Source organism: Myodes glareolus, chromosome 8 (assembly GCF_982192425.1).
Source record: "Myodes glareolus chromosome 8, mMyoGla1.1, whole genome shotgun sequence".
Taxonomy (NCBI): Eukaryota; Metazoa; Chordata; class Mammalia; order Rodentia; family Cricetidae; genus Myodes; species Myodes glareolus.
Genome location: NC_142033.1, coordinates 42,459,018 through 42,481,800, shown reverse-complemented (window position 1 = coordinate 42,481,800; position 22,783 = coordinate 42,459,018). Strand labels below are relative to the sequence as shown.

Genomic DNA, 22,783 nt, shown 5'->3' with positions numbered 1-22,783 from the left:
TTCTTTATGGTGCCTCTCAGATAGACTTCTTACAGTGGGATCCACACTCGGGCCCTCAGGCTTGAACAGCGACCGCTTTACCCACTGAGCCACCTCGTCAGCAATTCTAAAAATTTTACTGAATGTAATTAAAGACGACTAGAAAAATTGGAGAGCTATTTCATATTCATTAAGAGGAAGATTCATTATCTCAAGCTGCTTACCCCATACCAGTGTTTCATTCAAAGTAATTCAAAACCAAACAGTGATTGGTGGTTTTAATGTGCATCTATGGGGCTTGATGAGTTGACGCTAATGAAAACCGAAGGGCAAATGATGATTCCTGCAGAGCCAGCTCAAGAATGGACAGGTAGAACAAAGAAACTCAACTGAGTTCAGAGAGTCCCTCCTGAGTGTGTATCAACAGACGGTGACAAAGATCACTACAGAGCAGAGGGAATAAGACAATTTTTTTTTTTAAAAAAAAAGCACTTTATGCCCTAACATAACAGTCCAGGTTCTCTGGAGAAATAAAACTGATATCATCTATCATCTATCTACCAACCTAATTTATCTGTCTACCATCTATCTATGTCTCTATGTATCTATAAAAATGGGGTTTGTTGGAGGGTCATACAGGCTGTGTCCAGCTAGTCCAACAATGGCTGTCTCCCAGTGGAAAGTCCAAGAATCCAGTAGCAATTCTGTCCACAAGGCTGGATGTCTCAGCCGGTCTTCAGCTTATGCAGAATCCTGAAGATGTAGGCTCTAACATCAGCAAAGGAAAGAACTTGCCAGTGACAGCAAGGGCAAGCAACAAAGAACAAACATTTCCTTCTTCCTTGTCCTTTATGTTGGCTGCCACCAGAAGGTGTGGCCCAGATTTAGGGTGGATCCTCCCACCTGAACTGATCAAATTAAGAAAAATCTCTCACAGACGTGCCCAGCTGCTTGGGATCTTGTTAATTCCAGATGCAGTCAACTTAACAGCCAAGAGTAGTCGTTATACCCAGTGTGGTGGTGTGAATGTGCTTGGCTCCCATAAGCACCTAAGGATTGGCATTATTGGGAGGTGTGACTTTATTGGAGGAGGTGTGGCTTTGTTGGAGTAGGTGTGGCCTGATCTGAGGATGTGTGTCACTGTGGATGCAGGCTTTGAGGTCTCAAATATGCTCAAGTCATGCCCAGTGTCTCAGTTCACTTCCTTCTGCCTCAGAGATCACGATGTAGCTCCTTCTCTACTCTCAGCTCCTCCAGCACCACGTCTGCCTGCATGTCACCATGTCCCGCCATGATGATGATGGACTAAACCTCTGAAACTGTAAGTCACCCAATTAAATGTTTTCCTTTATAAGAGTTGCCATGGTCATGGCAATAGAAACCCCAAGACACCCAGGAAGCCTTGAACTTGAGATTTTTCTGCCCCAGTCAGATTGCAAGTAAATTCTCTCCCATCCTAATGGCCACATATGAAGAAACATGGACTATAATTCTCCTGTATACATTTCCAGTGGCCAGTGGACCCTGTGTGAAATATTGGAAGATCATAGGCTCATAGAAGTTGCTAGAAAACTTAGGTCCTAGGTCCCTCCATACCTATCCCATCTTAGAAGAGAACTGAGGAAATCACTCATAGTGAAGGATAGAACAGCAGTGATCAACCAACTCTCCCTGGGCACAGGATACAATCCTTGTCATAACTGGCTTAGCCTGGCAACTTGGCACAGCAGCTAGCTTCTCCAGGAAAGATGTAGAGAAGCAGTTCCCAATGCGACTGGGGGTCCGGGGCAGGCAGGATAGCACGGAACTTAAACCTGGGAATTCTACAGCAATCTAGGAGTAGGGTCTCCAGGCTGCCTGGCCCTGCTCTAGGCAAGGTCTGGGAGTCTCGGACTGAACTCTTCCATGCAAATGTTGATTAGAAACAGGTGCTTGAGCCAACTGTTACCAGCTTGCACACTCAGAAAGATGCTTCAAGTCTACTCAGTGAGAGGGTGTCCAAGAGGGTGCTACTCCTGTGGTGGGAGCCGAAGGATGTGTGGTGAATGGCGGTGGTGGTGGACCATACTGGAAATGACCTCCAGGTAGGTGATCTTGTAGTTCAATGTCATCCTGTTCAAAAGGAGCTCCCTACGTAGGGTGCTGCATAATGCTGTCTCTCTACTCAAGAAACCCTGGTATCAAAATAACACTGAGATTTCACCTTACACCTGTAAGAACAGCCAAGATCAAAAACACTGATGACAACTGATTCTGGAGAAGTTGCGGAGTAAAGGGAACACTCCTGCCTTGCTGGTGGGAGTGCAAGCTGGTACAACCTTCCTCAAGACCCAGCAATACTATTTTTGGGTATATACCCAAAGAATGCTCAATCGTGCCACAAGGACATGTGCTCAACTATGTTCATAGCAGCATTGTTTGTCATAGACAGAACCTGAAAACAACCTAAATGTCCCTTGACCAAAGAATGGATAAGAAAAATGTGCTACATTTACACAATGGAGTACTACACAGCAGAAAAAAATAATGACATTTTGAAAATTGCAGGCAAATGGATGGATCTAGAAAATATGATATTGAGTGAGGTAACTCAGATCCAGAAAGACAAATATTATATCTACTCACTCATAAGTGGCTTTTAGATATAAAGCTAAGAAAAACCAACCTACAATTCACAACCCCAGAGAACCTAGACAACAATGAGGACTCTAAGAGACACATACACAAATTTAATCTACATGGAAAGTAGAAAAAGACAAGATCTCTTGAGTAAATTGGGAGCACGGGGATCATGGAAAGGGTAGAGCAGGAGGGGAGAGGAAGGGAGGGGAGCAGAGAAAAATATATAGCTCAATAAAAAGAATTGAAAAAAAGAAATACAAGCAAAAGAAAGAAAGAAGAAAGGAAGGAAGGAAGGAAAGAAGGAAAGAAAGAAAGAAAGAAAGAAAGAAAGAAAGAAAGAAAGAAAGAAAGAAAGAAAGAAAGAAAGAAAAGACCCTATTGTAGGCCATCATCTGTCACCTCACTCCAGGGCTGGCTCAGGTTGTCACTTTACACCTCCTTTTCTTGCTGTCAGACCCACAGTGCTGGCCCAAGACCAACAGGAGAACTCTGGAAGGACCAGGCAGGCAGCATCAAGCACTGTCCACAAGAGGTCCCTGTACCCTCCTTCCTCAGCATCGACTGTCTCATTGGCAGCATCCGCTCCACCCCTCAATCTCAACCCCATTGTTATACATTTCCCAACTACTCAGGTCCCACCTAGGCTCAAAGGAGCCTTTTGCATCTGTGCTGAGCAATGGTACACCTGGGAGACTTGCAGATGTCAGTCCTCCTGCCCATCTTGTTCATCTGGGAGACAGACGGCTTTCTCATGACCTTGATCCCACTCTGGCAAGAAAGTTTGCTTTAAGTCAGAGGGCAGAGCTAGCTACTAGCTGACCAAAATTAACCATAGAGGTCTTGGAGGGTTGAGGACAGATAGGAGACAGGAAGTAGCAGGGAGCAATTGAGAGAGGATCTCAACCCTTTTTGGATTAAGGAACAGAAGAGAGAGCAGATCACTGGTGGCTTCTCTGTTGCTTTTCTCATCATTCAGGTTCTTATTCCAATGTCTGGCTTCCGGTTTTTTGTTGATGAAGAATAATTAGATGAATACTTCAATCCTTGAAAGAGAAGCTCTTAACTAAGACACGGGAAGCACAATACAACAATCACAAGCTTGATCATCACTGTGTTAAAATTCGTCCCTGCTAACGTTTTTATTATATCCTGGCTCCTTGTGGTAGGTGGCCTGTACCAGCTCCACACTCTTTCTTCACGATGCGGTGAGACATTTGTGTCCCTTGCTTGGTATAGCGGCTTGTGATACTTACCTTAAAGTTTGCCAAATGTGCAACCCCACACAATTATGGTCAACCGTGACCATGTGACTTAATCTAACCCGTTGAATACGGTAAAATGTGAGTTGCCCAACCAGAGACTCTTAATGTGCCCTTGCTGCCTCCAATTCGTGATGGCAAGGGCATGTTTTAAGGACTTACCCCTTTCAGATTCAAGACACCTGGAACAAACTTCAACCAGACCTGAAGACTGAAGAATGCCTTCCTTCCCTGACCCATGGAGTATGGGAACGATTTTCACGGCTGTAATCAATGAGATTTTGAGGGTTACTTTTTAGACAATACTAGTCTATCAATAACTGATTAGGAGGAAAGAAAGGAAGGTAGGAAGGAATGAGAAAGGATGAGGATGAGGGAGGAAGGATAGAAAGTGGGGACCAGCTTTATCCAGTAACTAGCGAGCACAGCTGCTGTCTCCTTGACGCTATCCACCAGGAAGAAAGAATGCCTCATAGAGAACAGTTGGGATTTGTTTGTTTGTTTGGTTGGTTGGTTGGTTGATTGGTTGGTTGGTTTGGGTTTAGGTGTTTTTAGGGCTGGATATCAAACCCACCACTTTCTACCCATTAAGCAAGTACCACTAGCTCCAGCCTCAGCCCCCTCCAAGACAACTTGATTCTAAGCTTCTAGAAACAACCACCGCCAAGATACATGTAGCCCCTCTGGTCCTGTTCCTTCTCAGATGCACCTGGGGTCAGGTGGGTAAGGGACGTGTCACAGAGGAGAATGCCAGCCGCAGTCTATCACAGTTAACTACTCTGTGTTTCTCACAGTGAACTCATGCATGACTGAGGGAGAGGCTGCCCAGTTCACTTACTTACTAGGGCTGTCTCCCTGTGTCTAGGTGCCCTCCAGGTTCCCAGGGAGGGTCTCCTTGGGGCCATGATTTTTATGGTCAGCTAAGAGGACAAAAGATTAGCCACCGATTATGGAGCACAAAGTGCACAGCGACAAAGCTAGGCAGTACTTTCCCACTTTCCCACCAGTGTGTGCTACGCCAGCTGTGGGCAGATGTGTGCAGTCAGGGTGAGAACTAACCCAAACAGAGTTGTGTTTTAGGAAAATTAGCCTTCTTGGAGTGCACAGATTAACAAAGGGAGAAATTGGTTATAGATCCCACCTATAACAGCCTTTTCAAAGTAGAAGTGAAATTTATACTCTTTCCAAGAGTTCATAGATATATTATGCACTTTGAATATGCCTTATCCAAAGTGCTTGGGACCAGAGGTGCTTTTTCAGTTTCAGATTTTTTCCTCAAAGTTTGGAATGTTTTCATATACATAACAAGATGTCTTGGGAATGGGTCTCAAGTCTAAACACAGAATGTCCATGTTTATGTTTCATGTGATGTTGAGACCTAGAACCACCTGGGGAAAGGACATGTCTCAGGGAGGATTATCTCAATTGTAATTGGTGTGGGAAGACCCACTTTGACGGTGGGTAAACACTGGAACTCACTTTTCTTTGCTTCTCTTTAGAAAATTTAAATAGTGTATGTGAGTATGTGTGTGCATAATGTGTGTGCGCATGGTGCATGTGTGTATGTGTGTGCATGATGTGTATGTGTGTGCATGGCATGTGTGTTTGTGTGTGTGTGTGTGTGTGTGTGTGTGCATGCGTGCCATGGTGTGCATGTGAAGGTCAGATGACAACTTTGTAGAGTTGGTTCCATCCTTCTGCACTTTAATGTGACTTGGGGCATTGAAATCAGGTCTCCAGGCTTGCCTGGCAAGTGCCAGAACCCGGTAAGCTATCTCACCAGCCTATTCTTTGATTTTGCTGATTGATGCCATGTGACGAGCTGCTTCCAGCTCCTGTTGCCTGGACCCCCTACCACGATGGACCATATCTTGACCTGTAGGGTAAAATAAACCCTTTTTCTCTTATGGTATTGTTGTCATAGAAACGGGAAATGAACCTGAGCTTCATGTGCATCCGACACTCATGGCCTTAAGCTAACTCTATACAATATTTTCTTTATTATCGCTGCTTTTGTTACTATTTGTGGTGTTGGGGATCAGACTTAGGCCCACGCACACGGTGGGCAAGCACGCTACGCTTATTGTTAGCATTTTTTGGCATGCAGTCAGGAGCACAATTCTCCATTGTGACATCACATTGTTGGTCTGTTTCAGGTTTTGCCAGGTGTGGCTGCACCCATCTGGAATCCTAGTACACAGGAGGCCAAGGCAAGACAATAAGCACCGGTGTCAGGCTAGCCTGGGCTACAGAGGAAGAGTCTGTCTTAGAAAAGCAAGTTCTGGAGCATTTCCAGTTCCAGGTTTTTGGATGACAGATGCTCAACCTGTCATAGCTTCTTGCTAACACAACTTTTTCCCGAACAGCAAATGGTACACAAAGATTTATTGTCAAATGAGCTCTTGCGGATTGGCGATAAGAGAGCATCTGCTCATGTATTGGTTTGTTGTTGAGACATAGTCTGTCTCACTATGTAGCCCTAGATAACCTGGAACTCACTATGTAGACCAGGCTAGCCTCAAACTCACAGAGATCCTCCTGTTTCTGTTTCTCACTTTTTGTTTTTGCTTTGTTTTGTTTTGTTTTCAGATAGGTTCTTGCTCTGCAGCCCATGGCAATCCTCCTGCCTCAGCCTCCCAAGTGATGGGATTACAGACTTCAGATGAGTGCCACCATACTGGGCTGACTTGCTGGACTGTCGAGCAAGTAAGTAGATACCCCAGGGGTTGAGACCGCGCTTGGTATTCAGCCCGGCTGAGTCAATGCCGGCCGTTATATTAAAGCAATCCTCACCCTTAGAGTGAGATCACTTATCTAGATGATCTCTGTGATGGTTTTAGAAACATGGCAATGTTGTGAGCGGGAAGCAATCCCTGAATGTGTGTCGAAGGAAGTTGCCATCTCTGATGCAGATAACACCGATGTCCACGGCAGCTCTTCTGAACTGCGGGAGAAGGCATACTTAGAAGAGGTCCTGTATCTTTTCGATGGACAGTGTGGCAGAAAAACCTCTGTTCATTTCTTGCCTCTGCTCATCTCTTCCCTGTAAGGATGAATGTACTGAACCAGCTGTTCTGGTACCACCCCTCCTCGGAGAGAAAGCGTTAACTACTGAGGTTACCACAAGGTGGCGCTGTGACCCAAAACTTCACACAAGCACCCCAGTGAAAAACCTAGGGTTTTAAAATGGTAATTAACTTTTTTTTTTCATTTATTTTATATACTGACCACAGTTTTTACTCCCTCATCAGCCTCCCAACTCTCCTCTACTCCCTCCCCATCCATTCACTCCTCGTCAGTCTCCATTCAGAAAGAGGCATGGCATATCAAGTTGAAGTAGGACCAAGCGCCTCCCCCCTGCATAAAGGCTAGCCAAGGTCAATAGGTTCCTAAAAGCCAACTACGCGCCAGGGACAGGTCCTGATATCACTGCTAGGAACCTTACAAGCAGACCAAGCTACACAACTGTCATACACACGCAGAGAACCTAGTTGGTCCACGCAGGCTCCCTAACTGTTGGTCCAGAATCCATGTGCTCCCATAAGCTCAGGTCAGCTGTCTCTGTGGATTCCCCCATCATGACCCTGACGACCCTGGCTTGTACAATCCCTCCTTTCTTTCTTTGGGAGGACTTCTGGAGCTCAGCTCAGTGCCTGACTGTGGATCTCTGCATCAGCTTCCATCAGCTACTGGGCAAACGGCTCTCTGATGACAATCAGGGTAGTCACCAATCTGATTACAGGAGATGACACACTCTCCACTATTGCTAGGAGTCTTATCTGGGGTCATCCTTGTGGATTCCTGGGAGCTTCCCTGGCACCAGGCTTCTCCCTAACCGTGAAATGCCCACCCCATCAAGACGTCTCTTTCATTAGTCTTCCCTTCCATCCAGGCCTCAACCTGCCTTCCATGCCAAGTCTGCCCAGTCCATTCCCTCCAGTTCCCATCCCTTCTCCTCCCAAGCTTCCCACTCCCACCCCAGTTTACTCAGGAGATCTCTTCTATTCCCCCTTCCCAGGGAAATTCATGCCTCCCTCTTTGGGCTGTCCTTGTTATCTAGCCTCCTGGGGCTGTGACTGTAGGTTGGTTGTCCTTTGCTTAATCCTAATATCTACTTATGAGTGAGTACATACCATACTTGTCTTTTTGGGTCTGAGTTATCTCACTCAGAATGATTTTTTTCTAATTCAGTCTATTTGCCTGAAAATTTCGAGAGGTCATTGTTTTTTGTTTTTTTTTTTTCAACTGAGTAATACTCCATTGTGTAAATGTACCACATTTTCCTCATCCATTCTTTGGTAGAAGGGCATCTAGGTTGTTTTCAGGTTCTGGCTATGACAAATAATGCTGCTACGAGTATAGGTGAGCACATGTCCTTATGGTGTGATTGAGCATCCTTTGGGGATAGCTGGGTCTTGAGTTAGACTGATTCCCACTTTAGCCTGAGAAACCACCTGGTTAGCCTGGTTTACAAAGTGACTGTACCAGTCTGCACTCCCACCAGCAGTGGAGGAGTGTTCCCCTTACTTCACATCCTCTCCAGCATAAGCTGTCATCAGTGTTTTTGATTTTACTCATTCAGACAGGTATAAGATGGTATCTCTGCGTTGTCTTGATTTGCAGTTCCCTGATGATTAAGGATATTGAACAAGTCTTTAAGTATATTTGGCCATTTGATATTTTTTTCTGTTGAGAATTCTCTGTTTAGATCTGTACCCCGTTTTTTAGTTAGATTATTACCTCCATAAATACAGTTACGCTGAACCTGATAGAAGAGTAAGCAGAAAGTGGCCTGGAACACACTGGCTCAGGAGACCACTCCCTGAACGGAACACTGAGAGTGACGGTAAATAAATGGGACTTCCTGAAACTGAGAGGCTTATGTAAGGCAAAGGACACAGTCATTAAGACATCTTACAGAGTGGGACAAGACCCTCACCAGCTCTGCATCTGACATAAAGAACTTAAGAAAACAGACATCAAAACACCTAGGTTCTTTTTAAAGCCTTATTCCCATGGGGTTCCCGTAACCGTACACTGGTGAACCAGAGTCATCTTGCAGCAAGGAAAGTTCTGGTTTGGCAGGTCTGGGGTGGAGCCTGAAATGTGCGATTCCGACAGGCTTTAGGGAGATAACAACGCTACTCCTTGTTCTAGGCGAGTTTAGTTTTCATGTAGTTTTGGTTTAGGGTAACACTAGAGATAGTGTTACACCTGATTGGAAAAAAGTGAAAACTAAGTATTTGGGAAAAGGAGAAAGGGATCTGCTCTCTGTCTTTAAGAGGCAATTGGAGAGGGGAGGGGGGAAGGACAAACAGAAACTCAGGCAGCTCTCTGTGAGTGCTCCAATCCCCAAGTTCAATAGCGGTGTGGGAGAGGGGGCGGGGCTGCCAAGCACTGATTCAGTAGAGCAGATGATGCGGTGAGCTGTGCAACCCGCGGGATCCTTCCTGGACCTTCTTTCTGGCACAGAGGGCTTATTTGAAAACTCAGTACAGGATTTACACTAGCCGGTGCCGGGTGCTTCAGCAAGCATTTCTAAATTCTTCCCTCAGAAGCCAGCCTAGAGGAGCCGGCAGAGTCCATACTGGGGAGAGCCGGCCACAGACCGGCTGAGAGCTGTAACAGGAAGAGCCGCTTTGCGGATGGCGTTACTCTTGCATACACAATCCATCTATTTTAATACACGAACTTCTGCTTTCCCAAGTGAGAAGGGCTTGCCGCGAACAGTGCATGAAGTGAAACCACTTCTTGTCCAGTGGGGCCCTTGGACTCCTGGCAGACCCTTGCTTCCACCCAGCAGCACCCAGGAGGAGAGGAGGTCTGTCTTCAACGGCTCCTGTCCTTTTTCTCAGACTGACTCTCACAGTTTATTTTCTAGATTTGGTTTGCAACTGTGCCCCTTCAACTTTCTGTGCAGCTGAAGATGGCCTTGAACTTTTGATAGTCCTGACTCTTCCCCCCCCCGCCCCCACAAGTGCAGGGATTTGCTGGAGATAAAACGTAGGTTTCACAAACCTAGACATCTAGTAACTTGGTTTCATCCTCAGCCCTCAGATATTTCCCCCCACTTTGTCTCCTCAACATAGACTAAAACAAAGTAATATGAATAGTTGTTCTTTGCCCATTTCATCAGCTGAGTTTAATGTTGATCCAGCCCTTACGAAGGCCAAGGCTCTACACCGTTGCGAGATCTATATGAAATTGATCCTGGAGTCTGTGCTCGTCTCAGTCTTCTCCCCCGAGTTTGCATAAAGCCCACATCAGGGAGTTCCTGCTGTGCACACAAGGGGAAGTAAAAACTGGGGTTTTCTTTGGGTGGCCTTGACCTCTCTGTGCCTACGTGCCTGAGCTGAGTGCGCAGGCAGGATGAGGGGGGAGTAATTGCAGCTTTGGCCAGATGGGGAATGAGGGTTCTGGAGTTAAGGATGTGGTCTATGGTCCCCGTTCTCCCTGGACTTGTTTGACATCCCCCAAGGAGTGGGGGGGGGGGGAGTACTGAACAAGCATCTCACACAGACTCTGGCCCCAGCACATCGACGCACGGGTTTTTGAATTTTTTATTTTGTTATTTCAACATATCATTATAGAATCCCTGTCAAAACAGGATGAAAACGGGATGAACAGATTTTATTATATAAAAAATTGCAGACAATATAATCTTTCATTAGAAGTTCAACATTACATTCCAGAATAAAAAGACACACAAGACCTTTTTAACATTTGGAAGGCTCTCAGTCATAGTGAAATACCTCCACAGAGCCTACTGTGCTGTAACCCATGTGTCACCAAATAATGACTTTTTTATCCCTTCTCCAGTGTTAGCGAAAACCATAGGAGGAATTTCCCGCAGCTTTATAGGGTGTTAAAAGAGTTTGCTGGTCCCAATCTGGAAAAGTAATTATTTTAATTTTATGTTTAAAATTATATCGATTGATTGATGATTGATTTGAGAGCATCCATGCTATGGTGCACACGCAGAAGACAGAAGACAGCCTGTGGAAGTCATGTCTCTCTTTCTACCGTGTGGGTCCTGTGGGGCAAACTCAGGTTGTCAGGCTTGACGGCAGTCACCTCCACTCACTGAGATATCTCACTGCGCCCCAAATCATTTTACTCCTGAATGCCACCGTCTCACTGCCAATGACCCATCTGAAACAGAAACAAGCCATACAGCCTTGAAAAGGAAAAAAAAAAAAAAAGCACTAATAACTGCCAGGCTGCATAAACCAAATGCTCACCTCTCGGGGCTGCCCTTGGGTATGCTCATCCCCCGAGGAAAGCACAGGGCCCTTGTCTATAGGGGCAGCTTGGTTTTAAACTATGCTTTAATCCGTATCATAATTCATACGAGGGACTCCCGGACGAATCCCATGATACACCAAGGAAGGTGAGAAAAGAACAGTGTCCTGTGTGAACCTCGGTCCATAAATGTTCGCTATGCCAGCGTGAGGGGCTGAATTTGATTCCCAGCACCCCCAGAAAGGCCAGGCACACAGGTGCACGCCTGTGATCTCATCGCTGGTGAGGCCGAAGCAGGTGGATTCCTGGTGCTTGCTGACCAGCTCGCTTAGCTGAATCCGTGAGCTACAGGCGTAGTGAAATACTGTGTCTCAAAAACTGCGGTGGAGAGGGGTTGAGAAGACACCCAGCGCCAGCCTCCAGCATCCGCGTGCTTGTGCCCTCGTTTATGAATGTACATATGCACTCAAATAAAATAATGAATAGTCACTTATGGATTGTTTATCGTCTTGTAGCACATGTGAGGATTATCTGCAGGCTCCAGGCCCCGTCATCCGTGCACTTCCCTGTCTAGTGCGCATTTCCCTTAGGAGAGGTCAGGAGTGGGCCTGGAACTGATCTTGAGGACAGGGTCTGCAGGATGAAGCAGAATGGACCTTCTTGTCACTGCACTTCCCATAGTCTGTCTGCGTCGTTACTAACAACTCTGTGCCGTGTGCCCACAGTGGCATCCACGACTGCTTCTGTGCTCCTTTGAGAAAGTCCTGCCCAGAGAAGCTGGAAGGTGTGAAACAATAGTTGTCTCCTGGTATTATTCAGCGTATCACTGAGAACTGGAGTGTGTAAAGACAGAAGAACCCACACTCGAACCATGCGCTCTCCAAGATTCTTGATTAGGATATCACTGCGTTTCTAGGGTGAAGTCTCTGATTTCCTCAGTCCAGCAACAACAGGAGGGTAGGCGAGAGGCCCGGCACAAAGGCAGCATGGTCCCCCTGCTAAGAGAAATGTTCTAGCCTCATCTGGCACAGCCTAGGGCCAGCAGTAAGAGCATATGTAACCCCGTCAGTGGATGGCAAGAGCCTTCAGTGACAGGCAGCTGGATGGTGCTCTGTCATTAAAGCCATCGTTGGAAGACTACCTGCCAGCACAGGGCTAAGATCCCGCAGCAATGATGGCCATTGTGTGGGTGCTCGAGAAGGAGGGACACGGTGGAAAACATGGGCCACCATGATACTGTGATACTGTCCGTAAGTATTGGAGGCAGGAGGAAACACTGCAGTCACAACACAGATGGACTTAGGCGCACATGGTAGCTTGAGCCCGAGGCTTGCTAGAGAAGTGTTGGATGTTCGGAGTCCCAAGGCCACAAAGTCATATGTGAACACCCTTCTGGTTCTCAGCCTCAGGTAATCCCACATCACATCAGTCAGCAAGAATGGTCTTTGTCAGGCTGTCCATCTTGAATGGGGGTGGGGGTGGGCCAGAGCTGGCTGACTCTGAATGTTCCTTGAAGGGCAGAGGAAAGAGAGACCTGAACACATGTGGGTCCGGGTCTGGGCCAAGAGCCTCCTGACTGGGGAATACAGTGAATCCTAACAGTGCCATGTTCTAGAAAATTCATTCAAGGGAGGCCCTCCGCAGTGAGGAGGAGTGGTCCTGTGGCAGAGGCTCTGCTGGCTGACAGAGCAACAAGGAAGCAGAGAGGAGCTGGGGAGCCATGTGGTGACTTGTATAATCAGCAGACTCTAAAATAGTTCAAGGGCAAACCCCTGAGGTCGGGCATGTGCCAGGGAGGAAGTGGGGCATTGTGGAATACGTGTAGATTGGACATTTGGGGTATAACAGGGGAATAACAGGCCAGTCAAGGCCTAGCTCACAAAGTGTCAGCAAAAATATGCTTACTGAAGGGGAAGAGTGCCCGATGGGTAAAATCTGCATCCTTTGTGCGACACAGAGGCTCACCTGGAAGTGGGGCAGCCTCAGCAGCAGATGGTCTACTGGGATTCCCAAAAGCATAGGGCCAGCAATGCCCCTTGACAAACTACTTCCTTCAGAGACTACTGGGGCGACTGTATAGCAGGTCCCATTCCAGACTCAGCTGGGTAACATCCACAAGCAAAGCCAAAGCTCTCCCTCTGAAACGCCTAAATCCTAGCGGACAGCGCTGGGGAGCAAGAGGGATAAGCAGAAGATTCACAGCGTAATTTGTCAGGGGGTAAAGACTTTGGAGAAATGAGAGTCAAGTAGATGAGTGAGTCACCTTCAGTTAGCTCATCCCAGATGTCTCCATGGGGAGCACAGCTGGAGATCAAAGGCCATGCTGAGTCACCTCAGGAATGTGTGAAGGGGCTTCGTACCCTGGTGTGTTTCCATTCATACACTTTAACTTAGGATCTACGCTCATTGCTAAGGCAATGGCAGCTTGAACCCCAAGGCACCTTCTGAAGATAAGCCCCACCTCCCTGAGGGAGATGAGGCTGTGGTCCAGCTGTGTGAGCCAGTGGAGCCGTGTGAGCCAGCAGCCCCCATTGCACCTCCCTGATGCACACGCTACATTACCTATCTTGGGCTGTTTCTTTGTCACTGGACAACCGGAGCCCAATGTCCCCCAGCAGCATCACAGATCCTCATGACAGGGTGGGGAGGCACCTCCATAGTTAACTGTTAGATTTGATGTCCAGCCAGGTGCGGTGGTAAACGGCCTTGATTCCAACACTTGGGCCGAAGAGGCAGGCAGATCTTGTGATGTCAAGGTCAGCTTGGTCTACACAGTGAGTTTCAGCAGTTGGAGCTGCACAGTGAGACCTTGTCTCAAAATAAAGAAAGAAAGAAAGAAAGAAATTGGTGTTCGAGTGTAAGTGACTCTCAAACCCTCTTTGGGGACTTCAAGATGCACCAGTAGAACTGGGGTCCCTCCGGGAGTCCAAGGGGAGATCAATGGCAGGAACATATTGGGGGCACAGCGCAGCAGGCAGAATAAACTCCGAGAGTACGGAAGTATCCCTAGCAGGGTACCAGCTTCCCACAAAACCACCAGAGCATTCAAGATGCCCTTCATCCTCCATCTTTTACATGAGCTAACGTTCTGGTTTATTGATCAGAGGGTGATTGATCTGAATGGCAGACTACATAGCTAGTAGCTGATAGAACAAGAGTGTGACTTTGGCGATGGGAAGCAGGCCATTCATACAGATGCTCTAATGGTGGGAGGCTCCCCACAGAGACTCCAAACTGCAAATGACGTTGGACATAGGCAGAATAGTCCAAGGGACCAAGGCAGGGCTCTCACCTTGAGAATGGCCATGAAAAGCTGGACATCATAGGAATCAAATGTAAAAGGTAAAGTGTGGGTGGAATTTTCCTGTCCCGACCATTTGCTCCCAAACAACCGGCAGTCGCTTCCCAAATTACCATATATAATTTATATAACTCTAAATTATAATTAATTTATTTTAAATTAATAATTTTTTCACTAATTATATATATAAATAATAAGCCAAAAGCTCAAGTTTATTATTAACTAGCTCTTACATTTAAATTAACTCATTTTTATTAATCTGTATGTTGCCACGTGGCTTTACCTGTCCCCAAGCATGTCTTGCTTCCTGGGTGGCTGTCTCACATCTCTCCTGACTCCACCCCCCTTCTCCCCGTCACTCTCAGTTCGGCTTTCCTGCCTACCTTCCTGCCCAGCTACCAGTCTGTCAGTTTTCTGTTAGCCACCGAGAGTGACACCTATTCACAGTGTAGAAAAGGACTGTCCTGCACCAGGACAGCCCAGTTTGCGGTGGCCTGGAAGGAAAAGCATGAGCAAAGGCATTTAAGCCTCCACGTCTTCATTCGAAATGGAAAATTATACTTGATAATCTGAATTATCACTCATCTCCAACGCCCTGACTGCTCTTTTCAAGTGTTCCACCGTGGTAGAGAGGAGAGAGGACTCAGAGGACGGTTGCCATAGAGTCCCCCTTCCCCCATCAGCATCTGCTCGGAGTTTGAGGGTGGCAATCCCTGTTAAGGTGGAGTCTTTGCCACACTTTCTGAGAGATTCTAAACAGACAATTCTGAGCAATGCGGACATCACTTTTGTCTGCAGAAACCGCAAGGGTCCCTCAGGAATTCACAGACCAGCTTCAGTGGATGGGTAGGTTAGTCTCCTTCCGTGAGGTGGGGGTGCAGGTGGGGGACTCCAGCTTGGCAAATGGCAAGTAAGTAAAGAGAACCTGTAAGCTCACGAGCTCTGGAGTGCGCTGACAAACTCTGCGTGTTGGCTTCCCCTTTACTTCATGGTTCAGCAGAGGGCACAGCTGCTGCCATGAGGAAGCTTTGGGAGGAAAAATACCACATGGAGCTCCCCCAAGACTGGGTATTATGTGTATCTAGATACTATGCGGCTATTGTGGGTATTTAGAGCCACAGAAGTGAGCAGCATTCCTCTTGCCTGGCTTATAAGGCGTGGCAGTCACAGCCAGGCTTTTTAGGGACTCCTAAAAAGGTCCTAAACAGGGTGGCACCTGAGGTTGTGAGAAAGGGCTTTCTAATTGTTTGATCTGCTCAGCTTCAGAGACAAGAAAGGGTTGAGAGCTAAGCCCCACGTGTTGTTGTTGTTGGTGTTGTTGTTGTTTTAATTGGAAAAAAAACCACACCTCTCAGGGACCAGGAGATGATTCAGTGGGGACAGCACTTGCCCAGCCAGCCTTACAACCTGCATTCTGTCCATACCTGGAAAGTGCACAAAGGTAGGAGAAAGCCAACTCCACCTTGCATCTTCCGACCTCTATACACCTCTACTCCACACGTTCTCCTGACCTCTAGCACGCCACACTCGGTCAGGCCCACAGACACAGTCATAATAAGACGTGAAAGCCATCTGTGTTTTTATAGCTGTTACTAAACTGGGGTCACTACCGTGAAGCAGCGGAATCCTGGTGAGCTCGCATCTTCAAAGGGAGCGCCCCCCCCACACCCCGTGGAATAATTCCCTCAAGGTTTGTAGCCTCTCTGTCTCACTTCTCCAACAGCCAAGAGCCACAGCGTGTTAGTTCCCAGTCCCACTTCTGTCCACACCCTGCTGTGATTTCTTTGGGTTTCCCCTTCTGCCAAACACTCCACAGAAGGACAGAGCTCCTAGCTCCAAGGCTGCTCCCCAGTTCTGGCACTGGCAAGATGTAAGCCAGACCGGGCTTCTAGATCCAAGCCCCAGCCCGCTCCCAGGTTCTCAGGCGAGAAGCCGCCCTACTACACCGGATGTGGAGGCCCACACCTGCGATCCCAGAGCTTGGGAAGAGGAGGCTGGAGGATCCGGAGTGCAAAGTCGTTTTTGGCTATATAGTGTGTTTAAGGCCACCTTGGGCTACATGAGATCGCGTACAAATAAATTACAAAAGAAAGAAAGAACCAAAGCAAAGCAAATCTACTACTATGAGAAGTTCATAAAGTATAAGCCATAAGAAACAGAAGTAGATAGAAACGCTAGGGTCTTTTGGTCTGAGTTTTGGGTTTTGATTTTTAGAGATAGGTTTTCTCTGTGTAGCCCTGACCTGAAACTCTCTCTCTAGACCAGGCTGGTTTTGAACTCACAGATCTACAAACTCCTGAGTGATAGAATAGGATTAAAGGCGTGGGCCCCTATGCCCAGCTAAAACTCTCGTTTTAATCTTTTTTTTTCTTATTAAATTAAATGGGGTGAAGCACCGTTGTCCATGTAGGTCAAAACCAACCAAATATTAGCAATTTCATGTGATTTCGGCTGTTGTAAGAGCAGCTTTTTTTTAAAAAAAAAGTCTTTTTTTTTTAAAAAAAAAAAGATTTATTTATTTATTTATATTAGTATTTTGTCTGCATGTATGTCTGTATACCCAAAGAAGGCATTAGCTCCCATTATAGATAGCTGTGAGCCACCATATGGGTGCCGGGAAAAGAACTCAGGACCTCTGGAAGAGCAGCCAGTCCTCTTAATCTCCGAGTCGTCTCTCACCAGCCTCCAGGGAAACAGCTTTAAATTGCTCCAGCACAGACTTGGATGAATTTCTCTGTTCAGAAGAACCAAGCCCTGAAGACAGAGCCTTTTGTCCGATCTTTGTTTTCTTGTCTTCTGTACATGGTAACGGGATTTCATTGGCTATTTTAAAACCTCTTTTTAAAAGTGTGATTTCCCCGAATTGAGAAGTGCTTATTCTCTCCCTGTGGCCTGTGAGACTGAGAGGAAGGAACACGCAAAACGAGAAGGACACACAAACTTTCAGAAACTGCCTTTTTTTTTTTTTTTTGGTTAATTTTCTTTTTGGTTGTTGTTTGCTTGAGAAGTCAGAAAAACACAAATGTCGGCTCATCCTACGCAAGGCAAACATGATAGGAACAGAACACGCTATGTCGGAGTCAAATGCGCCTGGTGATGTAAACAGACCCTGAGCACGGTTTCTATATAGCAAGCTGATGTGGAAGTCCAGTCTTTGATTTCAGTGTATAAACTAACACATTAATATAATATGTGTCTCCATAGCATTCTTTTTAATGGCTATGAATTGTTCTGTTACATGGGAATATTGTAAGGTTATTAATAATTGTTCTGTGGGCATTTGGAATGTTTTTTAATTCACAATTGTGAACAAGGTTGGAAATCTATTTTCTTAGACCTTTGCAAACTTGTGCAGCTATTTCCGAGGACACAGCCTAAGAAACCTTTCTAGGAGCTGACACAAAGGAAATAATTATTTTATTTTAATAGATATTACAAAACTATCATCTTAAAGTCTATACACATTATCTCCCAACAGTGATGGTGGTCCCCGGTCTCCCTGGGTGTGGTGGGTTTAAGAAACAGTCTGTTCTCATCAGAGAGATGGTAGAACCATGGGACTCTGTGGATGTCTGTAGTTCACACCTTTCGCTGGGTGTCTGATAAATTAACATAATGGCAGCTCGGAGGTTTGCCCAAAAAGGCCCACATTTGTGCCTCTCTTTGGGCCAATATATAAATATGTGTGTGTGTGTGTGTGTGTGTGTGCATGCATATATGTATATACTTATACATGTGTGTGTGTTTTACAGTTGTGTAACTTGGTCTTCCTGTAGGACTCCTAGCAGTGGAAGCAGGGGATGGTTCTGGCTCTGTTGCCTGCTTTTGGGACCCATTCCTCCCAGCATATTGCCTCATTCAGCCTTGTTGGGTGAGGGAGTGCCTGGTCTCACGGCACCTTGATATACCATGGCTGGCTGGTATCCATAGGATGTCCACCTGTGTCTGAAGAGAAACTGGAGGAGGAATGGATGGGGCAGGGGAGAGGGAGAAGGAAGGTGGGGGGACTGGGAAAAGGAGAAGGAGGGGAAGCTTCAGTTAGGATGTAATGTTGTGGGAGTAACTTCCGCTGCCTCAACCAATAGTCGCTGAAATACGAGCCCACAATGCAGCGGGGAGCGACTTCCGCTCCGTCAGCCAATAGCTGCTGAAATACCAGCCCACTGGGGCGTGGTATATTTGTCTTTTAAAAAGAGAAACATATCCGGATCAGGCCTCTTGGTTCCGGCTCTTGGTTCCGGTGCTTGCTCCTGGCTCCTGCTCCCGGCTCCTGCGACTAGGCTCCCTTCCTGACGGTTTATGGTATATGTAAGTTTTACCCCCCAAAATAAATAACCCCTTAAAACATAACTGGTGTGGGATTGATTCGCCGATAATGTAAAAACAAGGGGAAAAAGAGAATCAGGATTTACTCAAGATTTTTTGTTTTTTTTTAAAAAGGAACTTTCTACCAAGCCTGAAGATCCAAGATTGATTCCCATAGCACCACACAGTGGAAAGGGGTAACAAACGGTCCTCTGACCTCCACATGTGCACTGTGGCACAAACACATATGTAATACACAAATGGAAACTGAAATTTAAAAAGAAGAAGATTGCTCATGGATCTTGCTGCAGACAGTGATTCCACGCATCCAACGTCTCTTCTGAAGATCTGTTCTCTTGTGGATCTGCGCTCAGGGCCAAACTTAATCAGTCACGGTCTGTGCAACTATTACGCCATCATTCGACTTTTGAAAGGTTTTCCATCCATACAATGAGGCTTGTGCAAAGCTGCATAATGAGAAAGTCCTTTAGCCGTACGCTGACCACACACAATAATTATCAGTTCTCATAGCCAAGGGCAGGACAAGGCTAATGATACACTACTTTTAAGGCGTTTAGCAAAAGCTCAGTCATCAGGATGAATAATGTTTAAATCAAAATTAATGTGAAACCTACATTGAATAAATATCAAAGCTTTCCACAAAGACAGAGTTGGGCCCTCGGATCCCCTCAGGCACCGTTTTGGCTTGGGAAGGTCGCTGGGCTGACAAGGGCGAGGCTGTGTTTTCATGTCTCCGAGCTCTTAGATGGAGAGTCGTGGTCCTTAAAAAACCACAGCGACGCCCACCCTGCTACTTTATGTGGGATCACTTGGCCGGGGATGTCAGAGTTTCTCTCTCTTGAGTGAGGCTTCCTGTCACCCAACGTCACAACCTGCTGTGGAGTTATAACGAGAGAGGAAGCAGCTCCCACTGAACTTCTCTTAATTTAAAGAAATAAGAAGTTCCTGTCCCTCAGGCAATTCACATGTCCTGTGGCATCTCATTAAAGCATTCTGAGTGAGGCATTGACATTACATTATTGCTATTGTTGTACAGAGGATTAAATCAGGGTCACAGGCACACCAAGCGCACACCGTACCATGGAGCTATGACACTCACCCGGCATAAGGCCTCATGAAAGACGCATCCAGTCAGAAAGCAGTACGTACTGTCCCTGCATTGACGCTATTGTCACTGTGCTGAAAGCCCCTGAAAGCAGAGAAAGTCCTCCATTAACAGTTTATAACGCCAAACTCCAACCCAAAGACACTACACAATAGCAGTTGGTAGTTTGCCAAGAAATGTATCCCGGGTCATTTTCCCCTTAATAATTCTAGTAAATGGAGAAAAGCTTAAAAACCCACCATAGGTTGAGTGATCTTGCAAAGTGAATAAGAAAGAGCACTTTTTAGTGTTTCTACATGTCTGACACAGAGCTGTTTGTTTTCCATACACCCTTTTAAAGATCCTTTCAATAATCCAACAAAACGGTGGCCACTATTATTCCTGTTTTTCAGATCCAGAAGTGGAAACTCAGAGATTAAGTAACTTGCCTAGGGCAGCCTAGAAAGTGGTAAAATAGGAATTTGAGTTTGGATCTGTCTGGTCCCTTCCGGCGGGGGTGGGGGGGGTTAAATCCCAACCAAAGCCTTTTCAAACTGACGGAGGTGAGCTCCACACACCTGGCCAGCGGCTATGGGAGCTTTCTCCTCTCACCCCAGTGTCTTCCTCAGTTTCAGTATTGCCGCCTGTGAGGGGATGCTGTGCTACATGTCACACATCACAGAGACTTGGCCTGCATGTAAAAATATATTGAGAGTTATCAGTTCATAAGGTCAGCCCAGGCACTCTGTGAGAATGCTCTTTAGCCCCCAATTCCTCAAGACACCGCAGCAACCCCTTAGCCACTTTTGACCACTTCAGATGCTGGGAGCATCCTTTAGAGCAAGAACTGCAGTGTTGAAGACCCATCCGACCAATCTTTAGACATACAGTGAGGTGCAGAACTTCCCAACAGTAATGGAGCTTTAGGTTGTTGACAGAGAAACTCACCACAATCCCTAGGACCATCCACAGTGGGCAGAAGAGCTGGTCAGGTGCAGTCTGCAGTAAAAATAAATCCAAACCCTCAAGCCCCTGCAAGATAATTCCTCTGATCAATAGCCTATGTTCACTAATCATTCAGCTTTAGGCAAAACAGTAACCACAAAAAACAAAAACAAAAGACAAACCCTAAGTCTGTATGCTCTCATCTGTATTAGCTCTTTAAAAGATTCGGACAACCCCTATTCTTTTTCATGAGTGTCTCTGCAGTTCCTAGCCCAGCTTGCAGGCTCCTGTCTCAGTAGAGATGGAGGTGTGCAGAAGGTTTCTTGGACAAGGTCAGAAATGGCTGTGGGAACAGTCTGAATCAGAGTTCCCTCTAAGGGTCAGACATTTCCCCCTCTGCTGCATGTCGATGGCATTACATGTTACATCAGCTAGCACGGAAGAGCGCTTCTTGTTCTTTTCTTTTTTAATTGAGGCAAACTACACATTAAACTTGCCTTTAAAGACTGTCATTCTGGGTGTTAAGAACATTCCAGAATGTTCTTTTCGTCGTTCATCGTCACAAACCGACACTTTGTGCCCATCAGCACCAGCTCCCCGTTTCTCTCCCTTTTGTCCTCTGATATTTGCTGATCTGTTTTCTGTCTCAAAATATGATGGTTTTAGCTGGGCGGTGGTGGCATACGCCTTTAATCCCAGCACTCAGGAAGCAGAGGCAGGTGGATCCCTGTGAGTTTGAGGCCAGCCTGTTCTACAAGAGCTAGTTCCAGGACAGGCACCAAAAACTATGGAGAAACCCTGTCTCAAAAAAAAAAAAAAAAAAAAAAAAAAGATGGTTTTAGATGCCATCTGTAAGTGAACTCAGACAATATTTGTTCTTTTTAATTATATAGGCTTATTTATTTCACTTAGTGCCTTTCCAATTCCCCACCAACCCACATTCACATTCCAGTGTGCCTCAGAATATCCCCCCCCTTCCAGGATTTCTCTGTGTAACATCCTTGCCTGACCTGGAACTTGCTCTGTAGACCAGGCTGACTCACAGAGATCCCCCTGCCTCTACCTCTCGGGTACTGGGATTAAGGGTGTGTGCCAGCCCGCTTAGTTTACATTTTCTTTTTAAGGCTGAATGATACTAAGTGCACAGACCACATCCTGCTTGTCATCAGACATTCGGATTGCCTTAGGACTCTCGTGGAAAACGCTGCTGTGAACATGGACATTCCTGCAAGTAGTGTCGCTGGATCACCAGGTGTCTCAGGCTTTCTTATCGATTTAACAGAACTGCCATGCTGGCCTCCGAGCCTCTTGGAACACTTTGGTGGTTCTTCCTTCCAGGTTCAGATCAGTTACCTTGCCTCTCAAACTAGGTGGACTAGCAAAAGTAAGAAGAAAGCAGTTCCAGCAGTCAGTTGTGAGAGCGTGGGGAGTAGGCAGAGACTGTCTATTGGAGCGAGTCCTTAAAACAAATGTCAGTCAGCGCCCAGTCACTAGGACAGCTCTGGGAAATCAGCTTACAGAAGAAGAACTTCAGTCTGGCAGATAGAGGCTTCAGTACGAGGTTTCATCGCCCTGTCACTTGGAGTCTGTGCAAAGCGGAACATCATGGCATGGGAATCATTACGAAACAAACATGCTTATCTTGTGGTTCCCATGGAGCAGGTGGGAGGAGGTGACGGGAGGGGATGGGAGGGAAGGAAAAAAGAAGGGAGGGGAAGGGCACCAGAGGAAGGGACTAGAGACAAAATATATCTTTAAAGGGCAGGTGAATACTCATATATATTCATATATATATATATGTGTGTGTGTGTGTGTGTGCACACGTGTACATACATATATATCCACACATATGTGTATATGTATACACACATGTGTGGTATATATGATATATAATGTTGTGTATATTATATTTGTAATTTTATATGTAATACATTTATATATGTAATACAATTATACATAGGTAATACATCTTTACACACACAGAGTGAATAAGGGGTTGACAAAGAGAAAAGAGGAAGGAGGGAA

General features: G+C 46.1%; 2 long non-coding RNA genes across 3 annotated transcripts; one reads left to right on the top strand and one right to left on the bottom strand.

Moving 5' to 3' along the window:
• The first annotated feature begins 18,596 nt into the window (after nt 1-18,596).
• LOC148121159 (uncharacterized) lies at nt 18,597-19,376 on the top strand. Its single transcript, XR_015738569.1, has 2 exons — nt 18,597-18,711; nt 18,844-19,376. It is a non-coding gene; the product is annotated as an uncharacterized LOC148121159 (long non-coding RNA).
• On the bottom strand, nt 18,811-21,141 carry LOC125387385 (uncharacterized). Of its 2 annotated transcripts, XR_015002708.2 has the most exons (4): nt 20,762-21,141; nt 20,392-20,504; nt 19,829-19,918; nt 18,811-19,175 (listed from the first exon to the last, which is right to left on the bottom strand). It is a non-coding gene; the product is annotated as an uncharacterized LOC125387385 (long non-coding RNA). The 2 variants fall into 2 exon arrangements; XR_007227845.3 differs by lacking the exon at nt 19,829-19,918.
• Between the last annotated feature and the right edge of the window lie 1,642 nt (nt 21,142-22,783).